This window comes from Lolium rigidum, chromosome 2 (assembly GCF_022539505.1).
Source record: "Lolium rigidum isolate FL_2022 chromosome 2, APGP_CSIRO_Lrig_0.1, whole genome shotgun sequence".
Lineage (NCBI taxonomy): Eukaryota > Viridiplantae > Streptophyta > Magnoliopsida > Poales > Poaceae > Lolium > Lolium rigidum.
Genome location: NC_061509.1, coordinates 158,535,040 through 158,543,292, shown reverse-complemented (window position 1 = coordinate 158,543,292; position 8,253 = coordinate 158,535,040). Strand labels below are relative to the sequence as shown.

Genomic DNA, 8,253 nt, shown 5'->3' with positions numbered 1-8,253 from the left:
AAAGATTTGTATATGAAGGAAAAAAATGAATTGATCCTTGTACCAGTTCTACACTCGCATGTAGATAAGCTCCTTGATTCTCCGACCACACGCATGTTCGCTGAATATGCAGCCTGATGCTTGTCAATTTACCAACAACCTGCATTTTCGGCATGGAACACATGAATTATTGTTGTGAATTTTACGCATATCAAACTCAAGAAAGATACACTGCCCATTTCTTTTAGAAGTTTCGAGTGCATTGATATCCAAAACAAATAAAAAACTGCACGTAAATGAGATTTTTGGATTTTTTTTATCTTCGGGGCTGTGTGTAGGACTGCACGAAGGGGCTCCTCCGTGACGAAAGAAGAACGCCCTGATAGTTCTTCAGGTTGAGAATTAACAGGGAAACTTGGGTTCCGATGCCCGTTTTCATCGGACGGGTCCTTTTGTGGCAAAGAAGCATCTTCCGAGGTTGGACTCTTCTCTATCCTTGAGGGTTTTCCGTATAAGCATCTTGAGGAAATTCATCACTTGTACCGCATACATTACTGCAGTCAAAGGATCGTCCATCTGCATTTACATGTGTGCAAGAATTAGCATCCACTAAAATGATAGTTGCTATCTTTCTGTCAGGAAAACATGTTACCTGGGTCATATTTGGTGCGAAAACCATAGCAACATTGTGATCATTCATCTTGTTTATCTGTTCTTCTTGGACAACATCAGCCATCAAATTAACAGCCCAGTCAAGTAAGGCTGCTTCAGTTGGTGGAAGGCATTTGGCAACCCGAGCAGTCCTCTTCGGATTGGCATTGCATCACCTGTTCAGGTGGGATAGAGTCCAGCACCCCACTCGGCAATTCCCTAAACCAGGCCTGAAAAGATCGGAAATATATGAAACATTGAGTATAACTTTTATTATTAGGAGTACTGTTTTGCCAACGAAAGTTGACTAATTGAGGACAAAAAATTGTGGTGTCAAATCAGTTAACCGCACCACATAACTGCGCTGAAAAGCAGCATTATATTCTGCAACAAAGTTTGTTGTATAGAATAATCACAACTTTGGTTTACATTTGAAAAACAAGGTTGATTTCCATTAAAAAGAAACTCTCGATTCTCCGGCAAGTGTTGATACGTAATCCGACTATTGAAGATAAGCACATCAATAATAAATCTCTTGAGTGGTAATCTCAATGGATTGTCATAAGCTACATGACAGAAGGAAGCTTACTTTGATTAGACCTGCCAAAGAATGAACATCAATGCCATCTGGCACAGTTCCACTATTTAACTGATCTCTCACAAACTCTTCCTGACTATTTTCTGCATTTATATGAAAGATACCTTACATCCGCAAAGTAAAAAAACAAAACATTATTAATGTGGTCAGAACTCAGAAAAAACTACGGGAACACTGATTGAAAAGACAAGTAAACATTAATTAAAATGCTAAGACATCATACCCGAAGACCACCTTGTTCATAAAGACGTCTTTGCATCATCAAGAGAATCGTCGGAACACTATTTCTTCTAGAATGATACGAACACTGCATTGATTGTGTTGACACTCCGAAGACACTGGCACTGCATTTGAAGTTTGAATTAGCTGAAGAACACCAACAACACAAGGAAGTATGAATTGGAACATATCATGCACGATGCTCCAAAATACACCTTTATACCATATAAAAATAGGAGCACGTAGTCATTGAGGTCAAGGCATATTTCACGTTTTTTGTTTTTAAAGAAAAGTCAAGGGAGCTTTTAAAGAACCAGATTTCAACAATTAATATGGTATGCAAGAACACTCTGAATTCGGTGCTGAATATACTGGTTTACTATCTCAAGTGCCTAAAATATCAAGGAAACTACTTTTCATTTACTTTCAGGACCTTTGTTTATTCCAGAAGTTTCCCCATGTGAACCCTAAGATCTAAGCACCGGTTGGCATCAAATCGAGGCGGTGAAAGGCAGCAACTTAAAATAACATATACGTACTACAAAATTCATTCAGATGTTCGACGGATACAATGGCTCTAGACATAAATGGAAGAAGTGCATACATGAATCACTAATCTCTTCCTTTGAAGACAATGTGATATACAGATATAGAATAATTCCTGATATAGAATAAATCAATGATAAAGTGTGCTGCAATTCATCACGGCTCATGCTAGTAGTACAAATAAAAAATTACCTTCTCCATCTAACACTGATAGCAAAGCAAATTTAACCAAAATCACCAGCAAGATTCATCAGACCTCTGTAATGGAAAACTCATAATTTGTCAAACATGAGAATTTTCATTTATCCATGCTAAGCATCAAAAATATATAGTTAATAAGAAACATGACAAAAAGGTAGTTCTAATAGGAATAAAAGGAGTTTCTAAAAAAAAAAGGAATAAAAGGATGGTATCAAAGAGGCAACCTCGTACCTATCAAAGAGGCACCAACAAACAAAATAGATGATGATTGAAAAAATCTTCAAACACAATTTAATAGCTAGAACATTTAGTCTACAGGATGGGATTCTGTTCATGTCAAAGTCTACATGGAAACTTTTATACAAATGATTTAATTGTAATGCTATACGCATGTAAGTAAGCATAGTGGGCAGTAAGTAGTATGAATACCCTTTAGTGATTTCTTATGAATGTTGAATCCTAGTGGAAGAGGAGAAGGGAATCAAAATATGTAACAGGATCGACAGGCAAATCTCTATGAGTTCACAAATAGACCATATTAGAATGTGGCATTCTGTGGTATAGAACACCAAAACAGTTGAGAAAAAGGCTTCATATAATTGACGAATTAACTTAGAATATATATAATATATATCTGTACAATAGACAAACAAACATCAGCGCATTTCTTACATGCTCCACACAATTTAATAGTTGGATCCACACAAAAAAACTCACTGAAACAAAGAATAACTGAAAACCAGGCTACAAAATAATCTGGTTCCTTCTGTTTTTACTTGGACAGACAAACATGAATATGAACAACCAATATTAACCTATCTTTTTCATCCATATGAAAAAAGTAAAAGACAAACCTGATCAGCTGGAGTACAAATACTGCATCCATACCTACTGTAGTTTCTCGGTTCATTTACGGCACTGGCAAGGACATAATTGATGTTTCATTGCCAAAATCCATCACATAAATCTGCGCAAAACCTACACAACAACCAGAAATATTATCCAAAAAGAACACTGACACACCTTGCATCATATGTTATACGCACAAGAGATGAAGCCTTTCCACTTAAAATCTAAAATACGTGGCTTCTCTTATGAGCAGTAATTTCAATAAGATGCTGCTAATGAAGATAGGAGTAATTTCGCGGATCAAATAATGGTGGCAAGTAGAGAAGGGAAGTGACCGTGTTCTTACATGGAAGGACAAAGAGCAGATCTTGTCCGTGGCGACGCCAATGAATCTGGTGAAGGAGAAGATGACTGATCCCCACACAAGGGAGGCAGTCCCAGCTTATTGCGGGCTGCTGATGTACAATGACATGACCAAAATGAATAGCTCCATGGTAGATGCCGGTGTCTGCAACATCTACAACATAAAAAAACGCAAAAGGACAATTTGATGACTCATAGACATATCATCAAACAGTTGGCTTGCGTAGATTTCTCTAGACTGTTACACACAAATGGGGGAGGGAGAGAGGCAACCTGAAAGAAGAGCTGCGTCATGGACATGTGAAGACACGAAAGCTATCTTTCATCTCCAGGCTTTCCTGGTATACAGAACTTAGAATAAGCTCATGTATGTTGCTTCTCTGTTTTTTAGGCAAAACGACTGAAAATTAACATAGCAATGTAATAAGTGGGGAAGGCGGAATATCAACAGCTTTAGCTGTCAATAAGCATCGTCCGACGGCTAATTTTTCTTCTAATGATTACAAGGCAATCTCAGGGAAAAGCTTTATAGAAAAAATGCAGAGAGTGGAGCACACATTATGGTGTGGCTTAAGGAGAAGGTAGGAAGAAAATGGTAGGAAGCACCAGGAGACATTTAGGTAGTTTAAATTACAAAACTTATTATTCTTTATCGTACATGGTGGAATGCCATACTAATATTTCTGTAGTCTAGATAGAACACATTGAATCCAGTATGATATGCAGAGTTACAGGCTACCTAAACTTTACTTCATATTTTTGCCTTCCATTTTATCCGCAGCTTACGAATGTACATATAGGAGTTACAAAATATCCATGAAAATACAGTACATGTATGAAAATACAGTATATTCAACCAATGTATATCCTAGAGAAACCAAATAATTCTACCACAGCGATCCAAATTATTCCACCTTGGGGATAGCAATGCTCGGTAATATTATCTAGAATTTTCCAGAAACCAACACAAAATGTCTAATCACACTGTTAAGTTAAAATTTCCTGATATCATTAGTACCTTGTAAAATAGCTTACAGTGTAATGGCTGATAAAAAACTATTATTTCAGCATCCGATGATAACATGTGTTTAGTTCATAGTAGAGAAGAGATAAGAATGTTGAGTAGGTTGAAGTCTATTAGTTTGTTAGGAACTTTTTTTGGGGGGGAAGTTTGTTGGGAACTTCTAAAGCCTAGTTTTTTGGGAACTTCTAAAGAGTGAAGTCATAGAGTGGTTTGCAGCAGGAACAGAATGCCAAACCTTTAAAGGATGCAGAATAACCATAGTTCGAGAAGCTGTTTTATTAAGTTCTTCTCTGATATTGCAGGTATGCTCATTTCGTCAACTCATGCACTATTGGAGGTACATGAAATTCTACATTTCGTAAGCACCAGCAAGGAAACTATAACAGATTTTAATTCTTCTGCGAAAAAACATAGTCATTTCTTCAATTGCTTATGGAAACAGAGTCCCTAAGTGTGTACCTACTTTTAAATTGGTACATATCTTTAGTGATTGCCAATATATTACATCTGCTGAATAATGCAAGATAGCAAGGAAGTAATAAAGATAGCAATAGGGCAAACATATGGAGGTATCTCAACAGTGGCTATAGTTAGTGCTCGAATAGTAACCCATTAGCAAGAATATGAGATAGGTGAACTTTACTTTGTTAACCAGCGCAAATATCTCAGAAGTGTTGTCACCTCCATGCAGCTAAGAACTTTAAATTAGATGGCACAAATGCATCATTTATAGATCAATTTCTTAGAACAATATAGGGATTTTATTAAATGATATGCAGAAAGGATAACTTAACCTTTCTTGATCCTTTTTTCTTCTCCACATTAACAAATCTGCAGTGACGTAGGAAAGGTCGAAAGAAAAGTAAGCGCGGGATAGTGTCATTGGCTGAATGGAAAAACATACGAAACAATTACCTTGTATTTTTTATTCCCTTGACAGATCAAGCAATGCAAAATCAGACGTGAAGGACGGGGTATTCTTGGATTGCATACACACACTAAAATCTGCACACAAACATGGACAGACGCAAATGGAAACTTTTTGTAAGATGAAAAGCATCTCATCTAGCTTATTTTCAATAGAAAGATAAACCCAAACCATAACAAAATAAGAGTATACCTGATGCAATAGTCCAAGACACGGAGACTGTTGTATTCACTCAATGATATAGGATGAACAATGTCGCTATAGCAAAGGCAACACTTGTTGGCTGCAGAACATCAAAACTCAAACACCTATGGTTCAAGAAATTAAAGGCATAAACTGACTACAAAAACAAAAAGGTCCAAAATCGACATCTAGGGAGTTTGGGAACCCCTTAGCTCTGAAATCTGCACCTGGCACGGCATCCTTAAGCTCACCTGGCGTGGCCTCCACACGGCGAACCAGCCGACGGGATAACGCCTGGCGGTGCTGTCAGCGGCTCCTTCCGACAAAGAAGTAGAGCGCCGGTGGATGCACCGCCTACGCGACTTTGAACCGCCAGCGCTACCAGCCGCGGAACCCTCTGGGCGCCACCAACCGCTGTCGCATAAGTCAGAACCTACCTCGACAAATGCAAAATCTGTTTTTTTGGAAACATGCTAACTATGAGGTCCAAGAAGTTGTGCTCCGAACTACACATATGCATAGGTTATACACACTCTAGAAAGACACTAATATTGCTGTGATACCAGAAAAGAGAGAAGATACCTCATCACCATTGAATAAAGCTGATCATGTACATCTTATGCTTCAATATTATTGTCTTATATGGGCAAGAAACCAAGCCATGCTTTAATGGCCTGAGAACCATATGTAGATTCAATTTAGACAATCACCACTGATTTGGATCATAATGTAAACAAACATGTAATGCTGACCTGACAATAGCCGACTTAAAATATAGAGAAATTTGGTGGTCTTACCCCTGAGGAATCTTGGAAGATCCATCGTCTAATTCCATGTTAGCCTCTTCTCCTCTGTCCACTATCTTCACCAAGTAAACATGCAGTAAGTTTCAGTTTCAAAGGAAAATAGAGCTAGGGTGCAAGTTTAGGACCAAGTTCACTTCTGTTTCAACAAAAAGTCAAGAAGATTGATGAAAATGCTTGAAATTCATAGGGGTTTCCGGTTCTCCATGACACAAAAGAGATAGTATCATAGTCAGTGTATGTTTAGGACCAAGTTCACTTCCGTTTTAACAAAAAGTCAAGAAGATTAATGAAAAGGCTTGAAATTCATAGCGGTTTCTGGTTCACACCACATTAACAATTTTCATAATATACACCTATAGCTTTGAAGACCAAAAAAGTACCATCTTTTAAGAGAAGTAGGAATTGACGAAAATGTACTTGTTATGATTGGATCTCTGCATAGCTCCTTCATCCTAGCTTGTGATCCTACCTACTGCAACATTGGTACCTGAAGAGTGGACTCCACGCACCAAGATCCATGTTCTTATTACCTCTTCTAATTAAAGTAAGGATGCTGCACTTGGATTTCCTTTTCTGGCTACACACTGCAGAAGAACACTGTCCAAGTAAGTAAATATAAAGAGGTTCCATATTGCTTTTACTATTATAACCATACTGTTTTTACTATTTATTTACTATAACCAACTATTATTTAGGATCATTTGTAAATTACAAACATTGAATTTTTGGAAGGAACAGTTGCATGGTTTGACCAGAACTAATACAGGTACTTCTTTTACTATTTCCTAGCAAGAACTGCTGCAACCAACTAAAATAATAGGAAAATACATTGTACTCTTAAGAGAGCATTTCTGTTGTTTCATTCTTGAGACAACAGGGAAGTACTTGAATACATATAACAAACAGTACAATGCTGCTAAATTCAGAGATTACTCTAGTATGCCATATAGAGTAACCTAGAAACAAACCTTTAATACCAATACATGTAATGGAAACTAAGAAGCCTTTGTTCTTGATAGCTTCTGTGATTTCCCTCCTTGCTGACTTGCTTCTCCTCTGCCTTGATCCTTGAGGTCGTGCTTTCGATAATACCTGCAACTGATAGAAGCCATGCAAATAAGAAATTGACTGAATTCCTATTTGATATATATCTAGAATTGAGACATGCATATCTGAGCAAATCTAAAATAAGAGTGGATGCCTAAAATAAAATCATGGTGATTACAGCAGGTAACTTTGACCCATGTATTCCTGATTCAGTAACTGAATCAAATTCTACTATGCAGGTCCTGGAGCTTCTCATGCACAAGTTATTCAAGGGCTACAACCAGCTTGAAGAGCCACAACCAACTTCATCATAAGAAATAGTACCAACAACTACTTTTCTCTCCAGATTTTGAGAAGAAGAACAGAAGAGGAAATCACCTTCAGAGAAAATCTTGGAGTGGTTCATGGAGAAAATCACGTGGTGCTACAGGCCCTGAAAGGAGGGGATAATGCATCAAATCAGGGGGCATATACACAGAGGGAGGGAGAGAGAGAGGGATTGGGGCTTACCGAGTATGTGAGGGACGAAGAGGAGGGAAGACAGCCGGTCTATCCTTGCCTGCTCGCCCTCCAGGACGCTCCCCGCGGGGATGCGGACTGCCCCTGGTGGCTGCACCTGCTGATGCAGTCCGGCCGGACGAGGATGGCGCGCCACACACCGGGGAGCAGCACGAGCCTCCACGCCACCGGGTCGTGGTCTCGCGCGACGTGCCGCTGCAGGCGGAAAAGAGACTCCATCCCACGCCCTCTCGTGCTTCTCCCATGGGCCGGCGATACAGAGGAGGATGAGACGAGCTGGTGCCTGTAGCTGGTGGCGGAGGACACGGCCAGAATCGACCGAGATCTGAAGAAAATCGGT

General features: G+C 38.9%; 1 long non-coding RNA gene and 1 pseudogene across 5 annotated transcripts; both read right to left on the bottom strand.

Moving 5' to 3' along the window:
- Nucleotides 1-414: 414 nt before the first annotated feature.
- Nucleotides 415-1,541, bottom strand: LOC124690253 (annotated as a pseudogene).
- Nucleotides 1,542-2,176: 635 nt separating this feature from the next.
- On the bottom strand, nucleotides 2,177-8,020 carry LOC124692497. 5 transcript variants are annotated; one of them, XR_006999561.1, is made up of 14 exons: nucleotides 7,905-8,020; nucleotides 7,773-7,827; nucleotides 7,316-7,445; nucleotides 6,765-6,931; nucleotides 6,339-6,403; nucleotides 6,124-6,215; nucleotides 5,793-5,995; nucleotides 5,551-5,666; nucleotides 5,346-5,435; nucleotides 4,666-5,261; nucleotides 3,680-3,744; nucleotides 3,390-3,560; nucleotides 3,049-3,172; nucleotides 2,177-2,251 (listed from the first exon to the last, which is right to left on the bottom strand). It is a non-coding gene; the product is annotated as an uncharacterized LOC124692497 (long non-coding RNA). The 5 variants fall into 5 exon arrangements; XR_006999560.1 differs by having other exon boundaries at nucleotides 5,551-5,641; XR_006999558.1 differs by having other exon boundaries at nucleotides 5,551-5,995.
- Between the last annotated feature and the right edge of the window lie 233 nt (nucleotides 8,021-8,253).